Source organism: Pleurodeles waltl, chromosome 11 (genome assembly GCF_031143425.1).
Source record: "Pleurodeles waltl isolate 20211129_DDA chromosome 11, aPleWal1.hap1.20221129, whole genome shotgun sequence".
Lineage (NCBI taxonomy): Eukaryota > Metazoa > Chordata > Amphibia > Caudata > Salamandridae > Pleurodeles > Pleurodeles waltl.
In genome coordinates, this window is record NC_090450.1 from 832,313,754 (window position 1) to 832,329,462 (window position 15,709).

At 38.7% G+C, this 15,709-nt stretch overlaps 1 long non-coding RNA gene across 1 annotated transcript in view; it reads left to right on the forward strand.

The window, feature by feature from the left end:
- Positions 1–231: 231 nt before the first annotated feature.
- Positions 232–15,709, forward strand: part of LOC138265044 (uncharacterized) — a 111,738-nt gene continuing 96,260 nt past the window's right edge. Inside the window, exon 1 of the long non-coding RNA XR_011199304.1 lies at positions 232–286. This is a non-coding gene — a long non-coding RNA (uncharacterized lncRNA). The remainder of the gene's footprint in view (positions 287–15,709) is intronic.

Consider the following 15,709-nt stretch of genomic DNA (forward strand, 5'->3'; position numbering starts at 1 on the left):
TTATCAGAAGCTGTTAAGATTCCACCCCTAAGCCCGAAAGGTCACAGAATCCCAGACACCTAAAGCGCAACGCAGGAAGAAGAAGGAAATACCTCATTTCCCACGGACTAGCACATGTAAACTCAGACACAATGGGGTCAGGCCTGCGCCCTTCTGCTGCACTATCCTATCACAGCCCTTGTCTGCTGAATGTTTTTTTTTTACTTTAACTGTTTCATTCCCATTACATGTTGACGTTAGAAGGAAAAGGAGCAGCTGCGATTTTTCCTCACTTGGAAACCAGATGGTAAGTGCATTTCATTGTGTATTTTATAATAATGATCTGCTACATTCATCTTTGGCATTTTGGAGCAAGTCAGGGACATAATCTTCTTAAAATATTAATAGAGGATGGTATATATGAAATTTGGCTAATTGAGACGTCACTTCCTGTTTATAATGAAGTCCAATTTCCTTATTACACTAATTTGATGGACAATGCATTATTGATTGACACAATGTGCGTGCCCTGAAAAGGTGCGCACGTGCGGTTGAATTTTGCACATTTCTTTGCATACTGTTTGGACTTTTCATATCTTTTAAAGAGTATTTGGCTGTTTTTATGCTTGTATTTCAATCACTTTTTAAATTGCGTTTGCATCCAAATGGGATTAAAAGTGGTGATACTTTTGAAATGCTTTAGCCTAGTTTTTGTATTACCAAAATTCCATAAAGGCAATTAGGGGCGAGATGTACAAGTGTTAGGAACTGTGATTTTTAAAACTATTTTACTTACCGATTCACAATTAGGAAATCACAATTCCTAATGTAAAAAAACTTTGGTCTCATTTACGAGGCCCTAGCTGCACACTGTACCACTGGAGCGTCATTTTTTTTTACAGTCCGGGGGCGCAGTGTGCCAGCCCATATTTACAAGGCCACGTAAAGCCACCTTGTGTGGCTTTTCATGGCCTTGTAAATATGGACCCCTTTCATGCATAACACTGCATGAAAGAAGTGTTCCATGGGTGTTTCTTGGAGTGATCCCATGCAACACCCATGGAACCTGAAGGAATCTGACACATTCCCAGATATACAAGTCTGGGAATGTGTCAGATCAATACACCACCTCATGGGTGGCGTAAGGAGGATGCAATGGGGAGAAATATCTTTATTTCTCTTTGTTTATTCCTCTTCCTATGTGTGCTGCGTTCTGCAGCACACATAGAGTAAAACACCTCTTGTGATTGTTTTGCACGAAAACAATCATACCCACAACACAGGCAACCTTGCACCATGGTGCAAGGTTGCCTGTGTTGGCTCATGGCAGCAATTTGTGCACCAGCCCAGGGGGACAGGACAGAAATGTGTTGTAACTTGTAGATACAGTGAATTTCTTCCCTTTACCGGTGGCACAGCAAGGCACTTGCTGCACAGTTGTGTGCCACGGGCCTCATAAATGAGCCCTATGTACTTTTAAATAGCAATTCCTATTGGTTCCAAATCGACCTCCTTCATGAAGATAAATGAGGTCAGTCACAGTTTGTGACCAATTAGGAACGATAGCTGTCACAGGGATGGTGGCCTGCTGAGAACAGCAAACCACCATGTCTGTGATTGCTTTTAAATAAAGCAAGCTTTTTTAAAAATGCAGCCTGTTTGTGTTTAAAAACAAATGAAACTTTACATTTTATTTTTTTAAGCAAAGCCCTATGTACTTTTAAATAGCAATTCCATAGGCAGTGGTCTTTGACACCCCTGCTTGCTCTTAAAAATTATATTGTTTTACATTTTCGAATGGAAGTGGGTTACCACGTACTTCAAGGAGGTGACAAATTATTAATGTTTTGCAACTGGAATTCGGTCGCAAACAATAATACATATCACTGTGATTCATTACAAAAAGAAAACTGAAAACATTTCTAATCATTTTTTAAGAGTATGATGTGGTTCATGGGTCCACTGCCTGCTCTTCAAAAAAGTTTTCACCCACGGGAACCCATTTGCAAATGGAATGGGGTTCCCTGGGGACCCCTAACAGTTTGCAAATGGGTTACCACCTCCTCTGTGGAGCCGGTAAAACATGAATGTTTTGTGATCGCATTTCGGTCGCAAAACATTCCTACATACCACTGATACCTGCCATTAGGAAGGGACTCCCTTTACATGCCCCTTCCTAATAGCAACTCGTAAACTGTATTTTGTGAGTCTGCAATAGGGTACTGACTCACAAAAGAAGGTTGCTATATGCCAAAATGCATTATATCGGTCGCAAACAGCCTGATGGACCATTTGCGACCTGTAAAATGCTTTGTACAGCTGGTTCCTTTGTTGCCAAAATTTAGGAATATATTTTAGAGTAAATATTTTGAGTAGAAATGAATCCAGAACTTCTCTTCAGATTGGGACACACTGATAATTTAATTCATATCTGTAGCTCTAATACGTTGTAAAATGAGAATTTTTAAAATGATGGTTGAACTATGAATGCTCAATGTCAGGCTCTGCCAACAACATAGCTTTCCCTACTGCTATCATGAATCAGCATCAGTGTAACCATAATCCCTTAGCTGCTGAGCTGTTTCCAGATCATTCATGAGCCCTGTTTTTGACGTTCAGGCTTTAGGCTTAGGCCTTTGTAACCTTTTTTGTGTGCAAATGTTATGCAGGTTAAATGTTTATTCTTTTTATGTCACCTCTTGGAATTCTAAAGGTATCCAGGATGTCAAGGAAACCAAGAAAAGAGTCACAATATAGCAACATATTGGGCTTTGTTTGACAAATGTGCTCTGTAACAAAGCATATTTGTGTCTCATAAAATGGCATCAACCAAAGTTTTGCTGTGCTGAGATCATAACCCTTCCAGCATTCAAGAACAAACAGAGTTGCAGAGCTGTAAAAAAATGCCACTCTTTTCATTTTTTTCTAACTGGTAGTTCATTTTTGCATTTTTTGCAGTTTCAACTTACTAGCAGTTTGTGGTGCAAACAGGTGTGAAACCCATGGGTGATCCTCAAAAAACTATACATTCCTGAAACTTAAATACAATTCTGAATTCAGTGATAGGTCATTTGTGGAGATTACTCATGCTTCCCAAAATAAACTGATTATTGTAATCAAAATATAATAAAAATAAGTAGGAAACTAAAGGAATTAGTGGAAATATTTTCATTTGTAATTTTTCACCTCAATGGCTGAAAAGATATGATACCCAGACCCAACAGCGGAGCTACAGAATGTAATGATTTTTCATTGTGTGCTGACCATTTAGCAATTCATATGGTTAAATCTGATGAATATGTATTTTTGAAATGCACACAAGATCCTGAGTTTAAGAGCAGTGGACAAAATGTACAACTCTGAATTTGGAGTTACCAACATGATCATGTGATTTTGAGGTCATTTTGAAAAATATGATCTTTCTTGTACTATGGGCTACATAATGGGGAGTAATCCAATTCATAACAACAAAAATTATTCTATCATTCCTCCTCAAAAAAACTCTACCACACTGGTGTGGCTGACCCTAGTGCTCAGAACACAAAAGGGCCAAAATGCAACATGGAGACATCAGAATTTCCTGTAAAAAATATGACCTGCTTTGGTGATGGGGTAGCTGCGGTATTTGGGTCCTGGTTCGGCCTCCACCAAGGAAAACCTACCAAACCCAGCACATTTGAAAACTAGACACCCAGGGGAGTCCAGGCTGATAGGATTTATGTGAATCCCATGGACATTTCAAACATTGTCTAAATTCATGCATTTCTCTCACATTTCTAAATTCAGTAGAGATTCACAGAAGTTTTACCACTCATTCTTCCCACAGCTCTCCCAATAAAAACACAACCCTACTTGTGAAGTTGTGTGAAGCTTCCAGACATTTCTTTGCAAAGGTTTGTGACTTTTGCCAATGCTTGAAGCATGCAGGGCATTGTGGATAACAAAATATCATGGGATCCATGCAGGTCGTGACACCCTGTACTCTCCAACTTGTCTAGTTTTCAGAAATATCTAGATTTGATTGGTTTCCCAGGGTGGCAGTTGAGCCTAAATGTTTAAATGATGTTATGGTAGGATGGAAATGTCATTAAAAACCTACAGCTTTAAAGCTCAAAAACACAGAAATTCATCCATTTTAGTTAAATAAAGTAACTACAAGTCACTCTTTTGCCATGCACACCAATGACATAAATTATGTAATTATAGATGTCATTAGTGAGGTTAACAATAATGTCAAAAAATATTTCAGAAGTGATGTAATACGTGAGGTCATAAATAGTGCATGGTGAGTGCGTGAGTTGTAGTTAATTCCGTTAACTATAACTGATGGATGTCATAGCTTTTTAGTTTAAAATGTCATGATTTACTGACATTTTCACGTAACTATAAGAGCACTTTAACCTTTGTTGTTTTGCAGTGAAATGCAAAGTAAGGTATTATAAACATAAACTAATTAAAATGTCTCCTTAAACTTTACATTTTTCACTGAATTTCTGAGGTTTTTCAATGTAAAGTAACAATATAAAGGGGTGTCATTTTAAGGAAGCTCCCCTTACTGGCTTTGTCACAGGTTCGGAACACCAAAATTTAAAAGGCAGGTCTATCGACTTTATGAGAAGGTCCACACATCAACATATACAAAGCAGACCTATTCTGTTTGTCACTAAATCACCAAAATAAATCAACAACTTTAAAACAAGGTGTTCCCATCTACATTCATGTCAATAATTAACAATGATTATTGATACAAAAATGTAAGTAACACATTTATACTCACAACAGCCATAAACATATCTTGGAGTATTGTATTCATACTCTGTAGGCCACAAAATGCAGCCATAGAACCGGCCACATAGGTTCCTTGTACTCCAGCTGAAGAGAATACAGCCCCAGCTTGAAGTGCTTTAAAAATATAGTAACCTCTCCTGGGACCATGTATTCAATGACCTAGGAGGCTAGCAGCAATTTTGAAAAAAAATCTTCCTTGGTGGGCTCCTGCACTCCCAGCAGCCCCCTACAACATCTTGATAGTGCTCCTACTCCCTCTATGGGTACCAGGATGATAACAATATACAAATATAGAGCAGCAAATATAGGATAAGTATCTACTCCCCTTATTTCACATTTGTGCCCTGTTTTAAAAACAAAACAAACAAATATTTGGGATGATCAGTCCTAACCGGGGCACTTAACAACTTGAAAATGTTAAGGGTAGCCGCAGAAGGCCCATGGCTCTCTCTGCCCCACTGGCTCCCTGCTAGAACCTATTGTGTGTGCTGACAGGATCCACCATTCTCATACATGCTGATGTCCCACCCAGAACACACAGAACATTGCCAGACTTGGTGTCCATAGGAGGATTGCAGGGGAGACCCTTGGCCCCTGTGCCAGCTCCCCATCCAGCATCCATCCTGGGTGCCTCAGGATTAGGCTTTACGACTTCGTTCTGGCCCATCTGAGTGCAGCTTTTCCTTTTGCTCCTGTCAGACCAGAACTATCTGGTGCTTCACTGTCCTAGGAGACCACAGGAGGGCTGAGAGGGGATCACAGGCCTATGCCCAAGAGAGCCACAGCTTGCTCCAAAAGGGTAACTCAACAATTCACTGGTGATCTACTGGGCTTTCTGCTCCTCCCCAGGGCAGAATGGAGGTGAGCACCCCATCCATACCCTGAGTGGGTAGAAAGATTGATTTGTCCCAGGGTGGGTGGAGATCAGGCTGTTGCCCATGGGTACTTTCTCCCCCACAAGAAAACATACCTTGTCTCAAGTGGAGTGGATCTCTGCTTGGGAATCACTTGTTCATTGCTATCCCCAAGGAGTAATCTACTAGGATGAGAGAATGCCAGATAGGGGAAATTGTCTCTCCCATGTTGATGGGTGCTTGGGGTCAGATTATGCTGTTCCAGAATGTTTGGAAGTGAAAGCAGCCTGTGCCATTAGCAAGATCAGATTTCACTCTTGTTCTGTTATGGCATTAGTGCACTGGAGCTCCACTCATAAAAGCAAACCAAAAAAATCAATCTAGGGACATGAGAGAAGCTCTTCCCTCACATCAATGCTTTGATTTCAGAAAAGGAAATATTTCTTGTTCTTTCACCAAAAACATTTTCTTTTCCAATATGGTGGACAACCCGTTGATGTCCACCACCCTTTGAAGGACTAACTTAATTTGATCTCTACCGTACTCTCTAGGACCTGAGATGTCAAATGAAAATATCTGTGCTCTGTTTTGGTATACTTATTAATTTGCAGAACAATTCATGGATAGTTTATGAGCCTCCAAGCAACCACCCAACATTAGATGGTAGCTGTTACATTAAATGTTAGTTCCTTTCATTCCTCCTTCATGCATGACCCACCTGCCACCTTCACAAAACCTAATTTGTCAAGGTGTATTTCTTTACGAATGGGAGTCGTCACTCATTTTAGATCTATATAAAGAAATTTAAAAATGTACCATCAGTGCACTGGGCAAGTTAAAATTAATTCCAGTAGTTCTTATCGCAGCTCTTCTATTTGTATTGCATAAGATTAGGTGCCACATACTTAAATCTAGATTCCATTAAGAATGAATGGAAATGAGGATAAAATAGCAAATAGAATTATTTTTAGTGGAAAAGAAGAACATTATTTCTTGAGACTTCCTATGAAATTCAATTAAAATAACATGGTTCAGCATACATGGTTCAGTATATATATATATATATATATATATAGATATATATTCTGTTTAAAATACAAAGCAATCTTAACAGTGGTGTGCATACATTGTGTGGTTAATTTTTTTATATAAAAGTTAGATAACAAAATCATCGGTTTATATGTAGTGATTGCTACTTCTGCCTTTATTTTGTCTCGCTAGGTAACTAGCATTTGTGACCAAAAGTTAAACACCTATCCCTGCAGCAAGTCCATTAACCTAAATGAACCATTATTCCAGGTCCAGAAAATATTCTTTTATTCTTTTGATTTAGAGAATGCAAGCCATAATTTAATGTTAAACGAGCATGAGCACGTACATTTTGAAAGCTATAATGCTATAAGTATCCTTCTAGTGGGGGCTCCATTTTGAAAATATAGAACACTAATCTAAGCAACATGTGTGATTGACATAGCTGTACCATTACATTTGCCACAAAATACACTCACTGCATTGAATCAAAATATTAGAGGGCAAATTGAATGTTTGCTCACAGAAGCTAGTCCTTTTAGGAGTGTGAAAAATTGCCTAGGTTTTTCAGTTTGCAATTTTGCAAAGCTTTCTTAAACCTGCACAGTTTTATTGTACTTTAAAGATAGGTGTGCAGGTAAGTTGTGTGAGCTGTGCAGACATTTGAAAATCTAAGTAGTATCGAGCTGGTAAGAATGGTGGCAGGGACTTAAATGTATAATGTGTTGAAACAGTTTGGGGTTCACTTGAAATAATATTTGAAGATGATAAGGATGTGGTGATATCAAAACTGTTGCAATACAATAGCTCTCTTCTTGATTTTGCCTTTTAATTTCATTTTCTTTGCCTTTTTTTGTAATCCTTATTTAAATTGTTGTTTGTGTTCCCAAGCCATTGATTATATGTATGTACAGTTTGAAAGTTTGACAAGAGCCCAGAAATCAGCAATTGAAATTTCACCAAGGCAGCAAAGTAAATACAACAAAAGTGAGTAATACCTCTCTGTTAGAAGCTACATGGCATGTTGCATCTGCAATTTAATCCAAGAACTACTTGATTCTCATCATTTAATCTAGTGAGTGCACAAAATGAGACAATATAAACATCTTTTAAATACCATGGGCTTCAAGCCATTCAAGCAATAGCAAAGCATGAAAATCAAATGAAAACTCGTGGTTAAAGGCGGCTGACGCAAAGCTCACTTCTTTTGTGCTTTTGCTTAGCTGTACCTTTTTGATGTATGATGCCTTCATAGACGTAAATCAATCTGCAGCAGACCTGAACAGTAATAGGAGAAATGCTTGAATACATTTCAGCAAATTATAATGTTTCGGGCTGTATTACAGCCCATAGTTTGTTGTTCAATGTGCCACTTCAGACATAGACCAACCTTAAAAAAGAAAGAGAAAATACGAGTGGCTCAATCTTTATTCAAGCATTTCAAAGATCAGTTTTCTGACTTTCTTGGTGAGATTTGATATGTGTCCGTATACCCAGATGTGTGTCTTGTGTCATAAGATTTCTCCTGGTCTTAAACGTCATAGCAAGCAAAAACGAAGAAATGGAATGCAGCCCTGAAGAAAAACAGTTAATGGTCCCTCACTTTTTTGTTTTTCTCTCCAATTAACTGCTGCTCATTTAACATACTCATTGACTAATTTACTTCTGAATGGAGAAATGGTTATTGGCTGAAGAACACTCAGAGAGGAGGTGTGGCCTAAAACTACCATTGATGTAGATTCCACACTTTTCCCTTGACATCGATCTTGTTGATAGTTTCATGTGATGCTTTCAATGTGGTTTGTCTGTTTGGTCTCTGGTAATCACCTCTTGGCGTGGAGTTGTAACCCATATTTCCTGTAGCTGGTTGCACAGAAAAAATCTTATTAATCAGGAGGGTAAATGTGTCAGACAGGTGAGAGTGAACAGAACTGAGGTACTTACAGAATTCTGGGTCTTCATGACTTGGTAAAATGCCACATTGCATTGAGGGAGGACAGAGAGCCAGATGTGTCCAGCCCTTTGATGTTCAATGGCCTTCTTTCTCAAACTGCATCCTGGAGGAACTCATGAGTGCTCCCAGGGTATCATGCAAGTGGATCTCTGATCAGAATTTTGCATTACATACTAGGTGTATGTTATATGGATGATGGATTTTCCAGTTACCATGCCCACACTCTGTATCAGAGGGTGAGCTACATAAAATATGTGTAAATTCTATGCAACCAAGTACATGTGGAAAATATGCTACATCATAACCTGAATTTTGGTACTTTACAACTCTGCAGTTATGCTAGCAAAAGAAATGTGGGACTTAAGTTGAAGCAACATTTCCTCTAGAAAGTTCCTAAAAACTTTGAATACAGTACTTTGCTAAGTTTTGCCTGCAACACAGTGTGCTTCTAGTTACTTGAAGCTAGCAGGAATAAACTACAAAATACCGGAATATGTGTAGGTAGTGCTATGCTGTGGGGCATAGGCCCACCTAATACAGGACCCAAATCATTAATTAAGCAGTGTGATAAACCTATATCTGGCATAAATCTCCTCAACAGTTTATTCAAAGAAAGTCACCCTCTACCTGAATAACTTTTCTCTCTCCCTCTCTGTTGAGCTCCCAGAATTTTCATCATCCTCCCTAGAGCATTGAGCGCACTATTGTGAATGATTGCAAGGCATTTTGGTACCCCCTTTTAAACTTTGTACCTGGTTACTTCCTGTTTCAAATCAATAGTGTTTTGCACATGTAAAATGTAGTACTTTTTACAAGTTTCCTGATTGCTAATGCTTGGTGGATCAAAATAGTAACTCGCTATTGGAAACCCATTCTTAGGGATTCAGTAATTTCTATTGTTAACATTAAAATTGCTATATTTTTGGTGTGGTGTGCACTTTAAAAAAACACTAATTTACAGAGTCTTCGTACATCTCAAGCAGACTATTTAGTGTTCACTAACCAGTTTGCGATTGATTACCAACTCACAAATCATTGCTAAATCAGGCACATAGATCCATAGGTCACAAGCTCAACATGAACAAACATTACCCAAATTATGGAATGAGTGGTACTGTACTTCAGGTGGGTAAAGAATGTAACCTCTCTAGCTACAATAGTACCCATTACAGTTGGAATTTTTTACGGCCTCTTGTCGTTATCCTTTCGTGGCTGCTTACTATCTTCTCACACACTTCCCTTTTACCCTTTCTGTCTAATTCTTCTTGCTGCCGTTGACTCTTTTGTCTGCTCATGAATTCACTGATCTTCTGGGCCCTATGTCAAGAAAATCCCCAAAACATCGTTTTAAAAACGTCTCCCCTAGGTTGCGATTTTGAATTTTGTTTATTAAAAAAGATGGTTTTATTTTAAACTAAAATAGGATACACATCTGAACTGGATTTTTTACAATTATTTGCATCATTTGACTATAAAGCTTGTGTTTTATTCACTGCAGTGGTGGATTAAATGAGCAGTACTATCCATAATAAGCCTGCTTCATGCACACCGTTTTAATAATGTGTATGTTTTCTAATCTGCTTTAAATTTGAAATAAATTTTCTGGTATGCCACATACTTATAAAATCGTGTTATGGTTATCTGATATTCTGATTTCTGAATCAAGACCACAAACGTTTATTGTTATTCAATATGCTACTACTTATGAAAAATTGGACAGAACCATGCTCAGAAATGTGTTTTATTTTGTTACGCTGCAATTTTGGAGAAACCACTATAAGTAGCTAAGTGAATATGTGCATTAATCCTCCCTTTGAAGAGCTCCATGCTTTAGGGCCCGTCCAGATGTTAAGGAATCTTCCTCTTTGGACATACAGAGGCACACATACAATACATTATGGAGCAATTTAGAAGAGAAACAGAACCGTTGGCTCCAATTAATTAGCATATTGTTTTTCTAAATAAAGGGGTTTCCAAGAAAGGCACAATTGAAAATCTTTTATGACAGGTATGCATTGCATATTACACATGTTTTCTCTTAAACTGAGTTTTCCTTAGGCGAAGGTTTTTAAAAAGTTCACATATCGTAGATGTTTCAGAAACGTGTAAATTTTGTTGTGCAGAATTCTAGAATCTGCAAATAATGAATAAAAATTGCCAGAACATTTTTATTTCTAATTGTTTTAGAAGTGCAATGCACTAAACTGCCCAAAGAAAAAGAAAGCAGTTAAGGTGCAAAAGTATGAGTTGCGTTCATAATAATATATAATTTAAAAGCTATTTTTGCCCTGCGTGTTTTCGGTAGATGATAACGCCAGTAAATAACGCCAGTAAATATCGATGCAGTTGGGAGCAGTTTTTACTACCTGCAGAATTAACCCTTATTTCGAGATTCCCAGTCAGAATGAGTAATACTATATGAACATGAACATGTGTGCATCACTTTCTGTTTGTTTGGTTTATTTCTAACCAGTTTTTCGTTGGGGAATGTGAACGGTGAAAGTTACCAGATCTCTGTTTTACTTGCGCAATTTGTAATCTCGATATGGACAAGAATCTCCTGTTTTCGCCCAAATTGAGATTACGACATGGCTCATAATGTGTCCCCAAGTGAGTAAGGAGAAAATGAGAATAACCAAGGAAGTGACCTAGGGTAGATGCTTCAAATGGCGGATCAAAATACAGAACCAAATTCCATAGTGCGCTTGATGATGGACTCAACAGAGGCTCATTCATGAGTTTTACCAGAGCAAATGTAAAAAATCAGTTTTAGAAATTTAGTCTTATCTTTTCATAACAATAACCTTTTCGTAGTGGAAAACCATTTCATGCAATAGGAAAGAAAAACTCTGTAAATCACTTATATTTGCATGAGCAAATTGCTTTATGCAACATGCTTGCACATGCCTCAGGGAAATCTATGTGAATAAACAAGGGTGCAAGCATAATTTACACTGGAGAAAGTTACCTAAAATCTTCTAGAGCACTTATGAATGAAACCCATTTTTTTCAACACAAAATGAAACTTAAGTTCAAACCTGAAAAAATATAATTATCTATTCTCTAATTCATCTAACAGTCGCTAGATAAAATGTTGTAAATATATGTTTGTTGTTGACAAGTTAAAATCTCAAAGCTATTGTAAATGCCATACACAGCAGTTGCGTCCAGCTGTGCTGGCAAGCAATACAGAGCCACTTGCAAGCACAAAATCACTTCTGCAGTAGATTTTCTACTCCAAAGCCACTAAATCTAGTCAAAAAGAGATTTTGACTAGATTTTCTTCTCCAATGGACCCTGCAATTTGTTTTTCAGATTTAGAAGACTTATTTTGCAAATAGAAAGGAAGTGTTTCAGAGACACCAACTTCCTGTTCCTGTCCAGCAGGCTCCTCCCAGTGCTTTGTCCATCTCCTTGTCAATTTTCACTTGGATTCAAGGTGGAAGAATCACTCTTTTTGTCTCTTGGATATACCTTTGGTTAAGGACTTTGTTTCTGTTTAATTACAAGGGTTTTGTGTTTGTTTGCTTGGGCATGCAACAGTATTGCTTTGTACTTTAATTTGCTATTTGATTTTAAAATGTTATAGTGTTGGATGGGCTGGAGTTTAAGTATAAGCCTAGTTATTATTTATTTGGTATTTCATTAATTTTTCACCTTTTGTAAAGGAAAATTGTTCTGCAGCTCAGTACCTTTTCTACGTGTTTGTAACATTTGCAATATTATTTTAGTATGTGGCCTAGATTTCCAAAGGGCCCTTTAGCAAGTCGGCCCAGTACTAGTAGTCATCAGTGCATGAATTAAATGTTTCAGTAGTACATGTTTTTAAAACCTAATTTAGGGAAGGGATGACATTGGATTAAATGTAAAATGTTGCCTACGAGTTTAATTTCATTTTGTTTGCAAAAAGTGTATATATTGTGGGTTAATAATATTTGATGGCATTGGAGGATGCTTTCTACCATGTGGCTGGCAGCCATTTTGTGCATGCAACCAGTGTCTCTTTGCCATAGGCTTGCATGTGTTCTACTTTGTTCTTCTTGCTCCTTCTTGTTGTTGTTTGACTGTGTGGCTGATTGGCAGCAATGTTGTCCATCCAGCCAGGGTCCCTTGCCATAGGCTTGCATGCATTTGTTGTTATTTGCTTGCCATGCCTCTTTGCTCCTTGTTATTGCTGCTTGACCATGTGATTGGCTGGCAGCCAGTTTGTCCATCCAGCAGATGTCCCTTGCCATAGGCTACATGTGGTCCTTGTTTGGCATGGCTCCATGCTCCTTGTTGTTTGACCATGTGAATGGCTGGCAGCCATTTTGTCCATCCAGCCAGTGTTTCTTGTCAAAGGCTTGCATGTGGTCCGTGTTTGCCATGCCTCCTTGCTCCTTGTTGTTTGACCATGTGGCTGGCTGGCAGCCATTTTGTCCATCCAGTCAGTGTCTCTTGCCATAGACTTGCATATGTTCTTTGTTCTCCAGGTCTCCTCCTTGCTCTTTGTTGTTGTGTTTTGACCATGTGACTGGCTGGCAGTCATTTTGTGTGTGCAGCCAGTGTATCTTTGACATAGGCTTACATACAAACATCATTAATTATTGCTTTTGTTTTTGAAGTTTCTATTTTAATTTTTTCAGTTTTCTTTTCTCATTTTAATTTGCATGACATTTTTTTATTTATTTTTTAATTTGCTTTTTCTTTTTCTTTTTATATTTTAGCTTTTTGATTTTTTTGTACTTTTTATTTATGTTTAATTGTATTTTTTAATTTATTTTATTTTATTTTTTATATTTTATTTTTAATTTTTTTTGTAATTGTTTATTTTTTATTTAATTCTGCATTTTGCCTTGATCCATTCATCCACATCCATCTGATTCATTCCTCCATCCACCAAAGATGCAGAGCTGTGCTACAGCATTCATTTTCTTAGGTGTAATTCCATTTCCTCCAGAACATCCTGGGTGAAGAGCACGGCAGACAAATCAACAGCATAATTTATTTATTTTTCTCCCTTCCACAATCCGTGGCACTAAATCCCACATCCAGTGTGACTTTTTGTAAAGATGTTGCATGATTACTTGCTTGTTTGAGCATGCTCTTTCACTTTTTTGTGTGCTGTGGTTTGCTGTGTAGCACTTTCAATTAGTATATCTTAATTGAACATCCTTTTTCTTCTATATGTAGGCCCTCGTGGTTAAGTGATCCACAGGTAGGCCCCTTTTTTCTATCATCTTTACCTGGCCACCTCCTACTGAGGTAGCCGCCCTCCTTCCCTCTGCACACAACTTGTTAGTGCATGAGTATAGGGATCCTCGGCCCTGATGAATGGCCCCAGACCTTCTTTGTCTCTAGTTAGTGGGCAGAAACATATTGGCCAGTGAACAGTAGGTGAGCCTTCGAGTCATTGCCCTCCATAGGTGTCCCACCGTTTGTTTTTAATCTCACCAACAATCACCATGAATAAAGGTGCAATAAAACACAGGTGTCTGATTAGGTGATTTTATATTTTCTGCAGTACAATCCCACTGCTATCCAGATTATCTTTATCTCTGCACTCCCTCCCAGTTGTTTTAACGGGGAGGTTGAGTCCGTCCAGGTATACTATCCTACCTGGATGGGGCTAGGTGGTCAAATGATGAGGCATGAAACTATATAGTGTGTGGGACCACCTAGTCCATAAAGAGAATTTCCCCTCCTGATAACTAAATTTAGCACACAAACAAGTCCCGAAGTTTGGGATACAAAGAGGGTCCAGAGCAACTTTCGTGTACTTGGTACCCACTTAAACACCCCATACTCCCTGTGTAGTTGGTTGTGAATCTTGGGAGACAGGATTGGGTATATGTCATTTCTCTCCCCTCCTCTCCCATTGTGTTAAGAACAGTTGTGGATTATTCAGTGTGATAATAGAGTACCAGTTAAAGCCCTATAACAGGAGCTGCAAACACATTGGAACTCAACCTATTATATGTTGCAACGACAGTTTGAGCAGTAGAAACAGATCAATGACCATGTCATTCATGAGGAGCTGATGCAATTGGGAAAGCTATGACCATGGATGCGGACAAATGGGGCCTAGTCAAATGCCTCACACAGATGCTGCTCCCTTTTGAGGTTTTCACTCAAGACGTTAGTAAGGAGGACAGTAGAATGGGCCAAGCTATCCCATTATTGCATCTGCTACAGGAGCAGCTAAAGAAAGTGTCTGAAAGGTTTACATTTGGGGGTGCGAATGAAAACCCTGAAGTGCATGCCTTCGTTAATACCCTAAGCTATTGCTTGACTTGTAATGCAAAGCTGCAAAATTACATCATCTCGTCCAAATAGTACATGTCTGCCAGCCTACTTGATTCACCCTACAAAAAAAGTTATTTCCGCTATGATTCCTTTTTCTGAAGGGGATGTTTCACAATACAAGAGGTGGATTGTTGAGAAAGCAGGAGAAATGGAAGAAGAACGGATGGAACTTAGAGTCCCACTGCGCAGTTCTGTGATGCCGTCTTCAACTGCCAGAGAGGGCAGTCTTGTCTCACATCTGCCAGCCCCACCAACAAGAAAACCGGCAACAATATCAACAGAAGAATCAGACCCAACCTCTGCATTGGCTTGATTCAAGTAGCAGGTCTTAAGAACGGTGCAGAGGGGAAGGAAAAGTGGCTGAGCAGGTGGGAGCACCAATGACCATTCAGAGGATGTTCCAGGAGTATCTTCATGACCCAGAAGAGGTGTATGTGCAACATTATGTTTGTGTCGGAGTTATGCCGCCCCACCACTGATTTTATAGTCATATATAAGCACGGATTAGAGTTGGACACGTGTGCAGTGAAAAAGACCCCACATACCCTTCAGGACATTGGAGACGATGCCCACCTCCCTCACATGCCATTGCCCATCCAATTTACATCACCTAGCCGGACTGCCCTAGAAGATCATTGATTAAAAGAATGCCAGTGCCTAATTCCAATACGTGGATACAATCAAAGGGAGACATTTTGTTCAACCACAAAGCTTGGATTAGAAGAAGTAACAACTAAGTAACTAATGCACCAGTGAGTATTGACATATTGATCAATTGTAAATTTGTGAGTGATGACTGGTGAATGTGGTGGCTCACAGT